The sequence below is a fragment of the Parasteatoda tepidariorum genome, chromosome X1, assembly GCF_043381705.1.
Source record: "Parasteatoda tepidariorum isolate YZ-2023 chromosome X1, CAS_Ptep_4.0, whole genome shotgun sequence".
Classification (NCBI taxonomy): domain Eukaryota; kingdom Metazoa; phylum Arthropoda; class Arachnida; order Araneae; family Theridiidae; genus Parasteatoda; species Parasteatoda tepidariorum.
This window is the reverse complement of record NC_092214.1, coordinates 7,436,423-7,454,934: the sequence shown is the minus strand read 5'-3', so window position 1 is coordinate 7,454,934 and position 18,512 is coordinate 7,436,423. Positions and strand designations below refer to the sequence as shown.

General features: G+C 28.8%; 1 long non-coding RNA gene across 1 annotated transcript; it reads right to left on the bottom strand.

Annotated features, from left to right (window-relative positions):
* Positions 1–306: 306 nt before the first annotated feature.
* Positions 307–16,770, bottom strand: LOC107445981 (uncharacterized). Its single transcript, XR_011638310.1, has 5 exons — positions 16,708–16,770; positions 8,704–8,838; positions 8,184–8,244; positions 7,384–7,443; positions 307–635 (listed from the first exon to the last, which is right to left on the bottom strand). It is a non-coding gene; the product is annotated as an uncharacterized lncRNA (long non-coding RNA).
* Between the last annotated feature and the right edge of the window lie 1,742 nt (positions 16,771–18,512).

Here is an 18,512-nt window from a genome sequence, read left to right as displayed (position 1 = left end):
TACAAAATAAAGTGATTGCCAAATAATTATTGCCTATTATGTTCATGCAAGTTAAAAAAACGACTTTTATCACGCCATCAGCAATTTAACTCCTACTTCGATAAAATTAAGATGCTGATTTTAGGATATGTTACTTCAAGAATATATTAAAGAGTAAAAATATTCTTGTTTTCAATACCTTATTTCATGTTTTAGGGGTAAAGGAAGCAACACACACGCAATACATATTAATTAAAATCACAAGAATCAGAAGATCAAATATATAGTATAAATAATAATAATAAAAATATAAGTATAAACAAAATATAAAGTATAAACAAAAATTTTAATAAGTTATCTTGGCTGCATTTACAGACTTCGGTCTTTATATGCACGAAAGTTGTTCACGTTTAACCTCATAGTTAATGATCCTCTTTCAATGAAAGTTTCGCAATCAAATCTCTCCGGTGAAGTGAATTGAATGTTCACACTTTCAGTTTCATGAAAATTTTAAATTGAATTGTTCTTAGATAAATAGAAATAACGCAACGACAAAGGTGGCATACGTAGAATTATAGCAAACCATAATCTTCTGAATACTTCTGCGACTTATCGATTTCAGCAATCACTGTTACAAGTCTATTCCGTTTAAGATCCTGTAATGAAAATACACTATATTACCTCTTTGTAACATGCTCTTACAATTCATAATGTTTGCAAAAACCATTATTTCTTATTTATAGAGTAGAGAGAGGAAAAGAGAACTTCAGAAAAGTGAAGCCATACTTGAGACCACCATACTGTGTGGTGCAAGGCCATGGTCAAATGCTTTCCCTCTACCTTAACGGAATAAAGGTACTTTTAATCGTAATTGTACCATTAAGCATTTCAAAATTTTATTAGCAAGTGTACTCGAAATTTTTTTTTATTCTTAACTGCAACATTAGTTTAATAATGATCTGTTTGAAAACCATTTACTAAATTATATAAAAACAATTAAACATGAATATGAAATGTATAACAAATCATTATCGAAAAACTTTTACTGTTAAACCATCAGTTTGAAATGTTTTTTTTAAAAAAAACTAAAACAATTCTTTTTAAAAAGATGTAAATTTGTAATTTATTTTTGTCTGGTTAAATGTAGTGATTGTTGCTATGAGCATAATTACGCTTGTTCAAAAGACTAACAATTTTTGTATGTTTAACTAATTATTCACTAAATTTAATTCAATATATTCTTTCATAATACCTTAAAGTGACTTAATTTGTGAAATCTAAAAATTATTCCCCTAACTGAACTCTAATCTCAGGTATCCACAATTTTTTTTAAAAGTTGGCAGATGCAATATAGATTATTCTCTCATACTTTGATGTTTGTGTTCATTAATTAAATTCTTTATTATTTCAATGACATCGACTCTCTACGATAAGAAAAAAAATGACTGATTCCTTCACAGGCATATAAAAGGGCGTGAAAAAAGATTCTATATAACCAAACATCACAAGTTTAAGTCTAACATTGTACATTTAATTTATTGTTTAATTATTCAGTTTAAATGTCAATACTGATTCTCTTTTTATTTATATCAATAGATATCAACATTTGAAACAAAGAAATCTTTATACACGATTTTTCTTATCAATCCTTATTTACTTTAACATATGAATGAGTAACGATATAGTTTTTCTTCTGTTTCATATGCGTTATTTTTACATGTTTGCTTTTCTTATGCGTTACTTTTAAGTGCTTAATACTATGCGTTATTTATAATTTTCTTATGCGTCAATTTAGTTAGTTTTCTTATATTGCACATTAAACTTAATTTTGCGAGTTATTATGTTTACTTTTATTTGTGGTGAGACTTCTACGCGTTTAATTTTTTATGTGTTACTTTTACAAACTTGTTACATGCATTACATTTTACATTCTACTTTTTTGTTGTTGATTTTTTCTTATAAATTAATTTTTACTTTTTTTATGCCTTACTTTTCCACTTCTCCTTCCTTTTTATTTTAAGCGTAAATATGTATTACGCTTTACTTTTCTTTCAGCGTTAGACGACAGTGTTTTAGTTACAGACAATGTAAACTTTACTTTTTTACGCGTTATATATTATTTTTTACCTATTATACGCTTTTAACTTGACTTTTTTTTTCTCTGTAGGTTACTTTTACTTGTTTATTTCTCTTATCTGTTGCTTTTACTTTTTTCCGTTTTTCTACTCTATTCTTTAATAAATAGTTTACGCTTTCCATTACTCTGCATATTTCCAGTTACTTCTCTCAATGCGTTATAATTTTACCCATGATTCCCGCGTTTACCTTACAAAATATTTATATATATTTCTTTGCTTTACTTCTAGTGTATGCTTTTCTTAAGCGTTTATTTTATATTATATAGTTGCTTTCATGCGTTACTAAATTGACCGCGTTTTCAATTGCACGTTATTTTTAATTTCTTGTATTTTTTATGCCTTCGTTTTCTTTATGCGTTTGCTATTCGTTTAATCTTCCTATGCATTACTTTTTAGCTTCATATTTTTCTAAGTGTTCCTTTTAAAAACCGTTAAATTTGCATGCCTTAGGCGGTGTTTTTGCGCATTTATTTTCCTCATGCGTTTTTTCCACGTTTCTCTACTTCTTTCTTTACTCTATATTTCATCTCACTTTTCTTAACCTTTTGTGAGCTAAGCATTGATTTCCTTAAGCATGACTTTAACGCGTTTATTTTAATTATACGTAATTTTTACTCGAATGCGTTTCTCATTGCTTACAAATTCTTTCTAAATAACGCATTACTTTTCTGATTGCATTACTTCAGTGTAACTTTTTTATGCTTTTATTTGAAAACTTCTCATGTTAACTTTCACACGTTACTTTTTTAATGCGTTACTTTTCGCGTTTACTGCTTTTATTTATACTCAATGTTAAATTAACGCGTTCATTTTACTATGCATTACTTTTATCTCAACACTTATATCATATTTTACGCGTTATATCATATTATGCGCTGTTTACTTTAGTATTGTTTACTTTTCATTACATGTTATATTTACGCTTCTACTTGTCTCGTGTGGCACATTAATTTTTACGCATTACTTTTACGCGTAGATATATATATATTTATGTCCTATTTTTCTTGCTTTACATTTATGCTTTTTAAGTTCTTTTTATGCGTTTACTTCCTTAATGCGTTACTTTTACTTTTCTAATGTCTTTTTCTCATTAAATGCAATCTAATTTACTCGATAGATTTATTTTTAGTTTTAGTATCCTTAAAGAGTTTATTCTTCTAATGCGTTACTTTTACTTATCCTATGCGTCATGTTTACGCGTTTCATTTTGTAAGGCAATTCTTTCACGCGTTATTTTCTCTTATGTGTTATTTTTAATTACATGCGTTGCTCTATTCTTTACTCCAGATTTTACAATATATTTTACGCGTCATTTTTCTCTTTGAGTTCATTTTACGCATTACATTTACTTTATATTTTACGTGTTTTTTTTTAGGTGGTACTCTTCTTATGCATGCATAAACTTTATTTTTTACACTTATTATTTTTTTTAATCTTTATCTTTAGACTCAACTTTTAATTCTTATACGCTTCAAACTTAGTTTACTTAACATATCTACTTTGTACTTTAATTTACACTACTATTCATATCCACTTTACACCCATTTTACAATTCATTACGCTTTTTTCCTAGACCAGACTAAATTTAGATTAAATGAAGATCTAATTTTAACTTTATATTATGTTTTACATCACACTTTGCGCTTCGTTTGCAAAACGCTTCTTTTTCAAAATTTACCTCAAACTATACGCTTTACTTTATACGATATTGTATTCTATTAACTTTTTATACTTTATACTTCACTCAATCTTTTTACTATATTTTATAGGTTACACTTACATTTTAAGCCTTACATTATTTTATATTATGCTATTATTAACATTATTATTTTATATCTCTTTACACGTTTTATAATATTTACAGTATGATTACATTATTTTATACTGCTTTACGTTATTCTATAATTTACTTTATTAACGTTTATTCCATATTTTACTTTATTTATCGCTTTGCTTTACACTTTCCTATCCTATATACTTCACGCTATCTGACCCTTTATTTGCTTCGCGCTTTTAAACATGCTTTATATTTTTCGCTATATTTTATTCATTACGTTACTTTATATTATGTTTAACTTTTTTATATACTTTGCATTTTATACTTTTCGCTTTACTTTACTCATGTTTTACTTTATACTTCATATTTTCTCTTTTACTTTGCCCGGTACATTACTCTTTACTACTCTTTTCATTATAATTTCTACTTTTTAATTTATTCGTTTATTTTTACTTAAAATGTTTAGAAAGAAAAGAGTAAAATGTTTAGTAAAGAAAAAGTGTCCATACTTTATATTTTAAGCATTACTAATATATGCAATTCTTATTTTACTCTTTATATTAAATTTTACACTTAATTTTACTTAAATTTGATTTACGCACGATTAATATCGGGATGATTCAGTAAAACATTTATGCCTTAAATTCACTAATTTATTATTTTTTTAATTAAAATTAGATCTTAATCGAGGATACGACAAAAAAAATTCTACTTAGTTGCTCATGATTAAATCATATCTATTTTACGCTTTATAGTTTTTTTTTTCACCTCAGTTTAGGACTATGTCGAAATACAACAATTTTTAATCACAGTTCTATAAATTTAATGATTTGCTTCATTGAGATTTATTTTAAAAATTTTATTTTACTTGGATAATGTACCATTCTTTAACGAGACATTTCAATTAAACGTTTATTCTTTTATTTCCACCGGATATTAATCTGGAGATGGTTTTATTATCATTATTAGAAAACACAGTTCCCTATCAGGTTCTGTTACATTGATCAAAAAATTTCAATCAATTTTTCTCAAAACCTTGAACGCTTTCAGCAGGAAAATTAATAATTTTACAGGGTGGTTACAAAATACTGTTAGACTTAAAAAAATTGGAATTAATTTTAATCGTTTGGTAAAACAGTTTTTCTCTGACTATACCTGCGATTGGCACTTTCTGCAAGTGCAGACGATTCTTGATTAAAGCAAAACATTTAGAATAACTTTAAAAGATGGAATAGAAAGGATTGATGGTTAAACAGCTTCTCGATCACGGATTTTCTGCAGGTAGAAATCCTCAAGCGCTTGAAATCTCTTGGGTTAAATAGAACATTTATATTATATAGAACTATAAATCGTTTTTGGATTCTAATAGTTGGAAAGTTCGATCTAGATCTGGTAGTTCACTCTCATTTCTTACAAAAATGAACACTTAAAGAATTCATGAAAAGATACAAAGAAATTCACAGCTCTCTACTAATAAAATGGCTACAGAAGAGAAGGTGAGTCAAAGAACTATGCAAGTTATATCAAATAGAGACCTGAGTTTCCGTCCTCATCTCAAAAGAAATGTTCATGGTTTGACAACTGATCAAAAATTAAGAAGGTTGCAAAAAGCAAGAAATCGCTGATCTAACAGTAACAAACTGGTGATTAGTTTCTGATGAGTAAATATTTTGCACACAACTAAGTTATAATACTAAAAATAATGTTGTATATTCAGCAACCTTCGACGCTATACTTGAAAGTGTAAGAACTGTTCAACGCTTTCAGTACAAGAATTCTGTAATGGTTTGGGTTGCAATGTCAAATAACGGAAAATTTTCTCTGGAATTCATCGATAAAAAGGTAAAAAACGATGTTGAATATTGCAAATACTTATTACTACATGCTGACAGATTGCATGCCAAAAAAAAAGGATATTTAAGCAAGATTCTGCATCATCACACGGAGCCAAACCAACATAAGCTTGGCTCCATGTCAATTGTCTGAAATTTATTAAGCAAGAAGATTGGCCCCCTTCACCAGATCTAAATCCTCTAGAGCAGTGATTCTCAACCACTGTGCCGCGGCACTTTTGGGTGCCGCCGAATTCTTAAAATGTGCCGCCAAATATTAGAACTGATACAATAAAAATTATAATGCTTTTTTTATTATAAGTAAAGTTTAAACTAAAGAAAAGTGTATAGATATATAATATTATATATATATATACCTACTTTTTATAATTTTTCTACGCTTTAACCACGTGAACATCTCTTTGTGGTCGATTGTCTTGTCTCTGACAATCTTAAAATAAGAAGGAAGTGTTTAAATTGTCTTTGACACACAATTCTAAAAAATGTTGAAATTAGTAGGAAATTTAATGACTATTAAAATTATTAATTAACAAAGGCAATTAATTACATGCTAATTACAAGCTAATTACAAGCTTAATTACAAGCTAAATACTAACTTCCAAGCGAAAATAAAAGCTAATCATTAAAGTAAGCTATGCAATTGATAATTATAAAAACAAATTAACAAAGGATAACTAGCAAAAAAAAAAAAGCTAAGAATTAATAATTAGCAAAAAACTAACTAACAAGAAATCACAAAAAATAATAATTAATGTAAAAAAACTAACAGTTAATAACTATGGAAAACAAGCTAACAATTAATAAGTAGCAAAAAAAAACTGTTACTAATAAAAAATTAGTCGAAAGAAATAATTAATCCCTTAATAAATGTGCTTTTGTAGTACATATTTTATTTCACATTCAAAATTATTATCACAAACTATTTAACACAGTGTATTATAGGTAAGTAAACAACTTTTAAACAAATTTTTTTCATTGTGTGCCATCAAATTTCGAAATCGTTAAAAGTGTGCTGCAACAAAAAAAAGGTTGAGAATCACTGCTCTAGAGTATTGCGTTTGGGGGATTCTAGTCTAAAAATATTGAGCAGCACAGACTCCCTCAAAGCTTCTTTATTGCGTAAAGGGGACCAATTACCTCTTAAAATGATTCGGGCGGTCATCTGACAATGGCGTAAGAGATTATCTTTTGTAATCGATAAAGATGATGGTCGATTGAAATAAATTTTTTTTAAGGTGAACTTACATTTATAGTGTTCCTCATATTTGTGTATTTATCATTTTCTATTTAATGTGTATACAGCAAAATGCTTTGATATTTGTAACACTATTTCGCAGCCATTTGCATGCATTGCTGATTTTTATTTATGTAATAAAAGCCTTTTCTTTTTTTTAAATTGGCTTTAACATAATTCGAAGGTCTAAAAATTATTCTGAATGAAAACTGCTGCTTTATTATTGACATATATGTTGCCCAGGTTAAGTTTTGAATGCCATTTCTTTTTAGTATATGAAATGATGTTTGTTATTAATGTATGCCTTTATATAGCGTATTCTTTTTCATTTCTTAAAAATTTATATAAATGGCGGTTGATATGGTCTCGAAAATTGTTAAACTCTTCTTTTATATTACTTACCCTTAAAAAGCTAAGATGTCGAATCATGGTTGAAATCGTATTTCAGGAAGTTTTCGAAAGCTGAAAATATATCACATATTGATTATTATTATATTAATACTTATGCAACATTATAGGGATCTTTCAAGCATTATGCAAACATAAAAGGAATTGGGGCTTGTGATTCACTTATTTTTTCTGAAAAATAGCAGATGGGGTATGAGCCATGCATGCGTAAGACATTTAAATAAAAAAAATTTAAAAAATTTTCTTAAAAAAAATAGCAGTTAAAATAACTTCAAATTTAAAATAAAAGTTCGACAACAATTGCTGTTATGTGCTTAATAGTTCAAGAGTTTTAACAGAAATAATGAATATTCTTCTCAAAATTTCATAAAATGAATTGAAATATTCACTGATTTTATTTTTTGAAAAATTACCTTATTTATTTGAATTCTAAACTTCGATTACTTCAAGAAGAGCTACAATTAGAGCAAGATGGTGCGTTGTTACTTTTTTACTTAAGCATAGGATGTGATTTGCTTATTTTCGGTGACTAAGTGTCCAAAATTGAAGGAAAAAAAAACACTTTAAATGAACGGCCCCATATAGTTAGAAATATATCCTCTTTTTGATGTTAAAGATAACGCACATTTTATTCATAAATTACAAAATGCTACAAAATTGGAAATTCATAACTAATTTCAGTTCATTCTTAAAGAGGAGAATTTAATCTTAAGGGATGAAAGACACAAACAATGAAAAATACAGACTCAAAATTGTTAATGATATAAAAGTTAACAAGTTTATATTGCACTAACTTTTTTTTTCAATGTTATTCTCCTTGGTAATTTTGAAGTGGTTTCTGCACTATTTCTTTACCTGAAAAAGGTGTCAAACATGTTAAGGATGGAACATTTTCTGGGATCACGTTATTTTATAAGGAATAGGGAATTCCAGTTTTAATCTACTCTGTTATTAGTAAACTAAATTATTCTTTATTGTTTGTTTTCTCAATTTGACCTTTATGAAAATATAAAAAATGAGAATGCTGCTGGCACTTCCAACTTTTATAAATTCTTTGGAATATGGCTTTTTATTCGACACAGAGAAAGATTTATTTTTGAATTAGAGAGGATTTTATCAGAACAGAATAATGCAGATAATTATATCGGATTTTGACCTATACAAGAAGGGTCAGAAGTAAACTATTCCACTGCCGTGCAGCCTAAGGCTGCAAAAATCGGTTTCAACCGCATATAAATATAGTTTAATTAATAGTCTACAGCAAAAAAATAAAGCAGTTAAAAAAATAAGAAGGAACAAAAATGCTATACTTACAGCAAAAGTTTTAAGAGTCGTCAAAATTGTTCCAATTTGATATGTCAGCATCTAAATATGTCTAGCAGTTCTCACACTCGATTAACCATGTTAAAAACATCCAAACGGGCCCTCGGACAACTGAGCAAAATAATCCTATAAAAACAAAAATATGTTGCATTAAAATAATGTGTAAAAAATTATTCATTTCTCCGGAGATCGAAAGCAAACTTGCAAAAATTACATGATTTAAAAATTAAGTGTGAGAAACATGCAAAAAGATACACTTTTTCTTAAGATCCTGAAAAACAACCACTTTTATTATAATTGAAAACTTTCAAATAAAATCAGTATAACTCATTAAAACTTAAGAGTAATAATAAAACTCATTAAACAATAGATCAATAAAAGTTTAACCTGAATAAAAGAATATAATTTAACTATTCTTGTGGTAAAGCATATCGTTAAGATTTACCGAGGCTTGTTTACACCATTCCTTCAAAGTTTGCCAAATAATGCATTGTATTGCTGAATTTGATATCTTTTTAAAATCAAAAATAATTTACAGAATACTTAGTTAGAGCATAACACTTGAACCAAATTATTGTCAAAAATAAATATTTATAATTATTACATTCGTAGGAAGTTGCTTTTTACCTATTGGCAAAATGGGTCTTGTTTTGGGTTTTATAGCGTGCGCACTTTATTTGGACGTCATCACACTTTTCAACTGCGTTCAAGAATAATAGTCAACAGTGCGCATGCGTCGTCATTGCACGCGTTGCTATGGCGACCGCTGCTGTTTGATAATTTTTCCTAGATTTCTTTTTGTTTTCACCAGCAGTCATTCTCAATGCATTTACATGATATTAATTTAAAGTATTTTTATATTCTTTTTATTATTAACTTATAATTACTGCCTTGACGGTGATTTCAATATAAATATAAATACTGAAGAAGTATTTTGTGACGTCTTGAAACACGTATATAGGCAGGATTTGAAAACCAAATCGACGACAAACATCAATTGATGACAGTTTTTGCCATCCATGATATGGAATATTGCAAACCAGAAAAAAAAGCATTTGACCGAAGGGTCTCCAGTTAATATTGCGATCAAAATTTCTAATTTTTCTTTTAAATATTAGAAACAGTCTAATAGTTGCTAAAAAAATCTGTTAGATAATCGGAATTATATTTGTGCTAAAATATATATAAAAAAAAAGTAGTTTGAAAAAAACATTTTTGCTATTGTTTTCTATTGCTAATTTTTTTTTTTTTTTTACATCATACTTAAAATATGTGAAGCCTAATAATTCTGTTAAATGGCTCTGTCGAGAATGAAGCCAAATTCTACAATAATTCTAGCCAAAATTACTTGAAGGTTGAATGTAATATCTTCACTGCACGTGATGGTCACATAAAATATTGCCGGTAAACCAAAGAAAAGTTTTATTCCTGATTTCTATTCTTCTAATAAACTAACTTAATTTACGATAAATTCCAAACATGTTTCTCGATTTTTAAACATATTTATGTTTCTCAGTGTAAGATTGTTATAGTATTAATTTGTTGCTATAAATAAATATTTCACTAAGAATTTTTTTTTTTATTCTAATCAATGAAGTAACTAAAGCAATGTATCAGAGCAGGGGTCGGCCAAGTGGTCCATACGATATAGGAGGTCGATGAATTAATACCAATGCTATTTAAAAGCAAATGTTTTAATAGTAACTCAGTATAAATAATTTTCGCCTGCAGATTCGACAGAAAGCAGCAGAATCGAGTCATTCGCAGCAATACCTGGGAGCCGTCTAAAATGAAAGTCCTTGTACTAAGTTGAGTTTGTGGCTATGTGAGAATAGTATAGCTTGTCTGTGGTAAGAACTCCCCCCGCCACAAAGTTTCAGGCCGGCTGCCGCTATGGAAAAAAGGATAGCGCATCTCAGGGAGGGTTGCTTTGCTTTATTCTGGGGCTAACACAATAGATCGAAGAAAAAGATTCCCATTCTCTCACCTAAAAGACCGAGCCAAAATCTGTTCTAAAGAATGACCCTACTCGAAATTTACAGCTCGTTGCCATAGTCACCGCCACGAGTCCAGACGAATGACTAGGGGAGTTCTTACTTTAGACAAACTATACCAAAACTGCGGTTGTTGACTTTTATGAGAAATTAAAACATTTAAGTCATATTACCGTTTGATACGGGATGCTTAAACGCGTTTAATTTTCTGATGCGTTACTTTTTCACTTGTTATACGCATTATATTTTAAACGTTATTTTATGATTTGCTTTTACGTAATCACTCTTTTTAAACATTGCTTTCACGCGTATACATTTCTTATAATTTTACACGCTACTTTTTTATTTGCTATTATTTAATTCAACATTTTTTACTTAATTTATATTTTCCTTTTTTTAATGAGTTACTTTTACCTTTTGTTATGCATAACTTTAATACATAGTGCATGTTTCTCGTTACTTTAGTCGTTTACTTTTACATTTCGCATGCGTTATTTCCTAGTTATATGCGTTATGTTTTGCGCGTTAGTATTTTCTTTGCGGTACTTTTCTTATGCGATACTTTTGCCTTTCTTATACGCGAATTTTTGTGTTACAGCATTTTGCGTTTTTATATTTTATGCATTAGTCCTCTTTGTGATGTTTTCAAGCCTTGCTTTTCCTTAACAGTTACTTTAACGCATTCTTATTTTCTTATGCTTTACTTTTCCGTGTTATATTTTATGCGTTATTTTTTCCTAAGCGGTATTTTTTTAGCGATACTGTTACATTTTGTATGCACTATTTTTACGAGCTGCACTTGTTAATTTATGCGTTATATTTTGTTTTTCTTCATGCGTTACTTATACGCTTTACTTCTCTTTATGTATCGACTTATACACATTTTATTTTATATTTTAAGATTTACATTTCTTTGTACGTTACTTTTTCGCGTTTACTCTTTTAAGCGTTACTTTTTGAGCGTTTATATTTCAAACGCATACTTTTACTTGTTACGTTTCTTTATGCGTTGCTTTTAAGAGTTTACTATTCACATGCATTATTTTAGATTTTTTTTATACGTTACTCCTGCTACTTTATCTTTTAATTCGTCACTTAAACACTTTATTGCAACTCCTTACTTCTCTTTTACTAGATTACGTACTGCATGTATTACTTTTACTCGCTTATTTTACTTTTCCTATTCGTTACTTATACAGGTTTACTTTTTCATACGTTATTTTTAAGCATTTAAATTTATTATGCATAATTTTAACGCGTTTTCTTATCTTGAAAGTTGCTTTTTATGTTATGCGTTATAAAATTTTTCGTCCTTACTCTTCTTATGCATTACTTTTTCACGTACTTTTTTTAAACATTACATTTAGACGTCCAGTTTTCTTGTGGATTATACTTAATTCAACACGTAATTATATTGGGTTGTTCGGAAAGTAATTTCGTTTTTCTTTGGGAAAATGAAAGACAATTTTCGCATAATGAATAAATATGTTATTAAATTATATATTGGCCATTCTGGTCCAACACCTTTAGCCATCTTTCTGGTAGTAGCATGATTCCACGCTCATAAAATGTTTGGTCTTTGCTGGCAAAAAACTTATCCAGCTGATTTTAGACCTCTTCATTTGAAGTAAAGGTTTCACAGTCCAAAAAATTTTTAACTGACCGGAATAAACTATAATCCGAAAGCTCCAGATCTGGAGAAAATGGTGGGTGTGGCGGCGTATCCCATTCAAGATGTAAAAGCTTTTGGCGAGTGGCCAAACTTGTATGGAATCTCGCATTATCTTGGTGGAACACTATACCTTTTCTGTTGATTAATTCTGGCCTTTTCTGTTGAAGTGCATCATTCAGTTTGTCCAGCTTGCGACAGCAGACTTCCGAATTAATTGTTGTGTTATCCAGTAAAAGCTCAAATAAAAAATCTTTTAAAATCCCACCAAACAGACAGCATCTTTTTTTTTGTTGATGGATATTGGCTTTCGAAATGCTTTGAGCCGGTTCATCTTCGTTGCTCCATGATCTCTTGCGTTTGACATTGTTATAAACAACTCATTTTTCGTCCCCAGTAATGATGCGCTTCAAAAATGGATAATTTTCGTGACGTTTGAGAAGCGAATCACAGACGTCAATGCGACGACACAAATTTCTCTCCGTGAGAACATGGGGAACCCTTATATCGACCTTCAAGGTTAAACCCAGGCCTTTCAAGTGGTTTTAAACAGTTGAATTCGACTATCACCGATCTCACGTGTTGTTATTTGCCGATTTGCATCAACTAATGTCTTTATCGTGTCATTATCAGCTTCAACCAGCCTTCCAGAACGTGGTGCATCTTCATCAAAATTGCCAGATCGAAATTTTGCAAACCAGTTCTGGTACTGGCGTACTGTCAACACATCTTCTCCATACACATCAGTTAATTTCTTTCGGGCATGAACAGCATTTTTACCTTTTCTATAGCACAAAAGTAAAATATGACGGCTGCTTATTACTCTTCATATTTAGAAGGGCACCAACCAAAAACTACTGCGTAGAATTAATTGAACTTTTGCACACACAAGCCTTTACTATGTCAGCTCTCAAAACATATAATGATAATGCTTCTTAACTGTGAAGTTGGGTTCGAAAAAATACAACTAAATCCTCGGTTCGAAAAACGAAATTACTTTCCGAACAACACGATATTATAATTTTACTTTTCTTTATGTGTTACATTTTATTGTTAATTTTACGTATTACTCTCTTAAGCGTATAACATAGCAATGCATAACCTTTCTTTTACACGTTCTTAAATTTTGCAAGTTACGTCTTGAGGTGTTACTTTTATGTGCTATTTAATATTACGTGTTAATTTTTTAGACGTTTGACTTACGCTTTCTATACTTTAATTTGTTCCTTTACTCCTGCGTTAAATTTACTTTTTATGCGTTATTTTCACAAGTATTGAAGTATCATATTCATACCTGCCAACTTAATACGCATTTGGCGTAAAATTGTATTTCTATGTTTCGAGTGGTAGTAAAATGTATGCTTTCAAGATATTCCTTGCATTTATAAACTTAATTTATAAACTTTTTGACCGCCACTATTTTTTAGAAAATTAAGCATAATATGTAATGCAGTCCTGCATAAACTTTTTTTAAATGCAGCGTATGTTTCTGCCTAAAATTGCGATTTAAATTCCATTTTACTACCATTGGGGAAAATCATCCTCATAAGGATTAAAAGTTGTCAGGTATGCATATTTATTACTTTTGTTTCATTCTTCTTATGAAATTTGTGCGCTACTTTCTTAAACGTAACTTTTACGTGCTAATTTTGATTACGTGTTTTTTACTTTCATGCATTTTTTGATTAATAAATTCTCGCTATTTTTACGCGTTTTCTTTTTTCGTAATGCTTTAATGTTACTTTTGAGAGTTTTCTTGTTTATGCGCTCTTTTACTTTTTCTGCATTCATTTTACACACTCACTTTACACTAATCTTCAACGCATTCATATTACCCGAATACTTCGCATTATCTTGTTAATTTACGCGTTACTTTTTTTTATTTTACACGCTTTTTACTGTATATTTTTATTTTTATTTGTTACATTTACTCTCCTTTTTCATTAATTTTTACACCTTTGCATATTTAAGGTTTATAATTTTTTGAGTGTTACTTTTCTTTATGCATTGCTTTCAAGCGGTTTCTTTAAATTTACAGGTTTTTATTACTTTTAAGCGTTTTACGTTTATTTTTATTATTTTAGCGTTTATTTTTTATGGATTACTTTTGCCCGTATGCGTTATACGTACTGTATTTTACGCTTTAACTTTCATCATGCGTTTCATTTAAGTGTTCTAAGCTATAATTCGTCGCATTAATTTTCTATGAACTTGCTTTTCCTTATGCCTCAATTTCCAAAATTTCTTACAAATATTTTATGCTTTAATGCGTTAAATTTTCTTTTTTCTGCGTTTACTTTTCTTAAGCGTTAATTATATTTTTCGCACTACTTTTTTCCCCTTTAATTAACACACTTTTAAGTTTATATTTCACGTTTTTTTTTTATTCTTTAGTTCATGCGCAACGTTTTACGCTTTCCTTTAAACTTCACGCCTTACTTTACTTCATACTTCGCTGTAAGCGCTTCATATTTCTTTTTATTTTATCTTTTGGCCTACTTCATTTTCTACTATACTTTACTTTTTACTACATTGTATTTTTTTCTCTAATTTATATTTTACGCTTTAATTTACTTTCTCGTTGTATCTTTTATTTAACTCGCCATTTAATTTGAATGCGTTTTACTTTTCTCTCTACTTAATATTGTAAGATATATATTTTTTGTTTTATACTTTATCTTATACTTAACGTTTTTTATTTCACTCTTTACTTTACTTCACACTTGCTATTTTTTTTACACTTAACTTAATATTTTCTCTTATTTTTACTTTTATATTTCAAATGTTTAACATCACTCTTCAAAATTTACGTTATACTTAGCGCTTAACTTTATGCTTTACATTACACTTTTTCTTACGTTTTACTTTACATTTTACTCTTTAGTTTAATTATATACTTTACGCACCACTTCTTACATTATGCATCATTTTATGTTTTACGTTTTACTTTATATCTTACGCTGTAATTTATACTTCACGTTTTACTTAACCTTCTAATTTCCACTTGGCACGCATTTCATTTTACATTTAATTCTACGCTTACTTTTTAGTTTATAAAATTTTTGCACTGTTTCCCACTTTTTACTTTACGCATTACTTTATTAATTGTTTCCTTTACATTTTATGAATTAGTTTATACTCCTCATTCCATTTTACTTCATACATTTATTTATGCTTGGTTTACTTGATGCTTCAACTTTATACTTAACTTTAAGCTATGCTGTATTTTTTACTATATTATATTTTAGAGTCTTCATTACTTTACACTTTACTTTTTACTAAATTTTACATTTTATTATAACTTCTACTTTACGCATTACTTTATACTTCAAGCTACATGATAAAGTTTTTTAAATTTCTTGCTTTTTTTTATTCGATATTTTATTTTTTTCGATATTTCATTTTATACTTAACATTTTATTTTAAACTTTACTGTATATTACACTCTTCACTTGAAATTACCTTTATTTGCTTTACATGTTTCTTAATATTTTACAAATTTTATTTAGCTATACTTTCTACTTTGCTTTATTTTTTTCTATGCTTCACCTTTTGTACTTTTCGATTTTTACTTTCAGCTTTACTTTTTTATATTACGCTTTCATTTAACCCTTTATTTCATACTTATGCTCAACTTTTTTTTTCTTCACTTTATCACACTCTTTACGTACTATTTTACATTATACTTCATATTTTATACACTTTACCTTTTCCTGATATTTCACTTTCTACTACTCTTTATTCTTTGCTATAATTTTTACTAAAAATATTCTAAGTTTTACTTCATTTTACGTTTTATTGTGTACTATACACACATTCTACATCATTAAATATTTCACTTTTTTCACCTTCTATTTCCACTTTACGTTTTATGCATTACTGCGAGCAATTTTTATTTTACGCTTTACTTTAAATTTTATGCTTTACTTAATTTGATTCCGCATCATTTATTATTTAGACGCTTCAGTATAACATTTGCATCAATAATTTACTAATCTTTTTTCACGCAAAATTAAACCATATTCAAATATACGAGAAAGAGAATTCTACAGAACTATTTATAAACAAAACAGAAACTAAACTAAGCTAAATTTAGTTTAAATTTACACGTTATTTATAAACCAGATACATTTGAAGTATTCATAATATAAGTAAATTCTGATATTTTAGTAAATTTGAGATTGAATTTATTTAAATTTTTATTATCAGACATCGCGCATAACCTTCCACCCACTTTGCCCGAAAAAGTGAGCAAATCACAAATCCCTTTCCGACTTTCGTTAGATTTGAACGGCTTAAAAATTTATTGAGGCACTACAATACAATTCTTACCAGAGCTATGATGAATCACACAATACTATTTTCCTTCATAAAGACAACATCCTGTCCTATAAAATTCAAAGTAATCAATAAAATATAAAATATCAGCCTTTTAAAATAATAATAAATTTGCGATACATATGAATAAGTGGTCACTATTGCTTCTTTGATCGAAGAAAAATTTTACTGCAATACTATTTTACAATACTGTATTAACCTCTGTCAACTAAAGTTGGCCTTCTAAATGTAGGGATTAATTATTAGTGGACACGGGAAAATAGGGAGACTAAATATATGGATATAAAACAATTGCCTGCCATTCGCCACCTGACGCAACTTTTCCCCGCCGAAATTGCACCATGTATTCCAAAATCAGTGACTTCGACTTTTTGTATAAAGCAAGAAAGATGCTATTTTCACCGAAAATTTCATTGCCCACATTCTTGTTGTTATTTCTTCCAATTCCACTTGCCCATACCAGCAAGCCTGCTGGGTGAAACCAAGCGAATTTTAAGCAGAGGGTGCGCTTCTTGTTTCTCAGTGGCACCTTCTATGGCCAAGAATTCGACTTCAGACACACATACGCCACAGCACGTTTAAGGGGTTAACCCATTCATTTATTCATCCATAGATCATAACTTTGACCTGAACCAGAGAACAATCTAGCTGCAATTCATTTCCCCCAGAAGTTTCATTTGTTGTGGAAACATTGAAGATTTTGTGACCCGACCGAGATAACGTACACCAATCACCATTTACTAAACGGGGAGTCTTCGGTGGACGAGGATCAAACTCACGGCCACTTAAACATGGTGTTAACGCTCTACCATTCAGGCTATCCTGGTCTCCGAAGAATTCTTTCATTCTTGGATGTTACAAAATTACCAAATAATATTTCAATGACGAATAAAAAAAAATTTTTATCTCCTCCACTTCAGGCAATACGAAAAACCGAGATTTACAGTGATAAAGGTTTCTTTTAAGAATTAAAAAAATATGATTTTTTTATTAGAATTAAATTTTAAATTGTTTTTGACGGCGATTTTATTCAGGGGCATTTTTAAGTGTTTTTAATAGACTCTTTCTATCGTCGTTTTTTTCGAAAATTTCCTGGTTTTGAGTTTTGTTTTACGAATAAGTGACTATTTTTTTTCAGTTTTATATTTCTCACTAATTTTTTTTTAAACATTTTCAATATTTTCTTCATTTTTGAATAATGAAACTCTAAATAATTTTATTTTACAATATCAATATTTCAGGGGAACAGAATTTCGTTGTCAAAGATTCATTTAGAAATAAACTTAATTACACATCAAATTTTAATTTATGGTTGATAAAAAATAATTTAATATAATATATTGCGCTAGATTTATCCTAATAATATCAGTTTTGTTCAGTATCTAATAAACTTTACGAATCTAAACTAACACTTATTGCATCTAGCATTACTGATTTAAAAGATTAAGAGCTAACGTTTATAAAATAAAAACGTTATTTATACTATGCTTAAATTTTAAATAAAATTACTTAAAAGGTACAGAAAATTTTTTCTGCATTTTAGAAATGAATCGTGTAGTGTAAATTATATTTTGAGAAGTGCTTTATTTAAATAATATGAATAGCTATTTTAATCGCTTTAAATTTCCAATTTTTGAAAAAGTGGCCCCCTTAAAAAATGACACTGGCACACCTAAAAAATGACACACAATTTGTTACTAATTTTTCCTATTTCGCTTAGCAAAAAAATCATAAAAAGTTTCAGCAAAATTTACTTTTGGTTAAATTTTTCATCGATCCTCCAAGTTCGAATTGTGCTT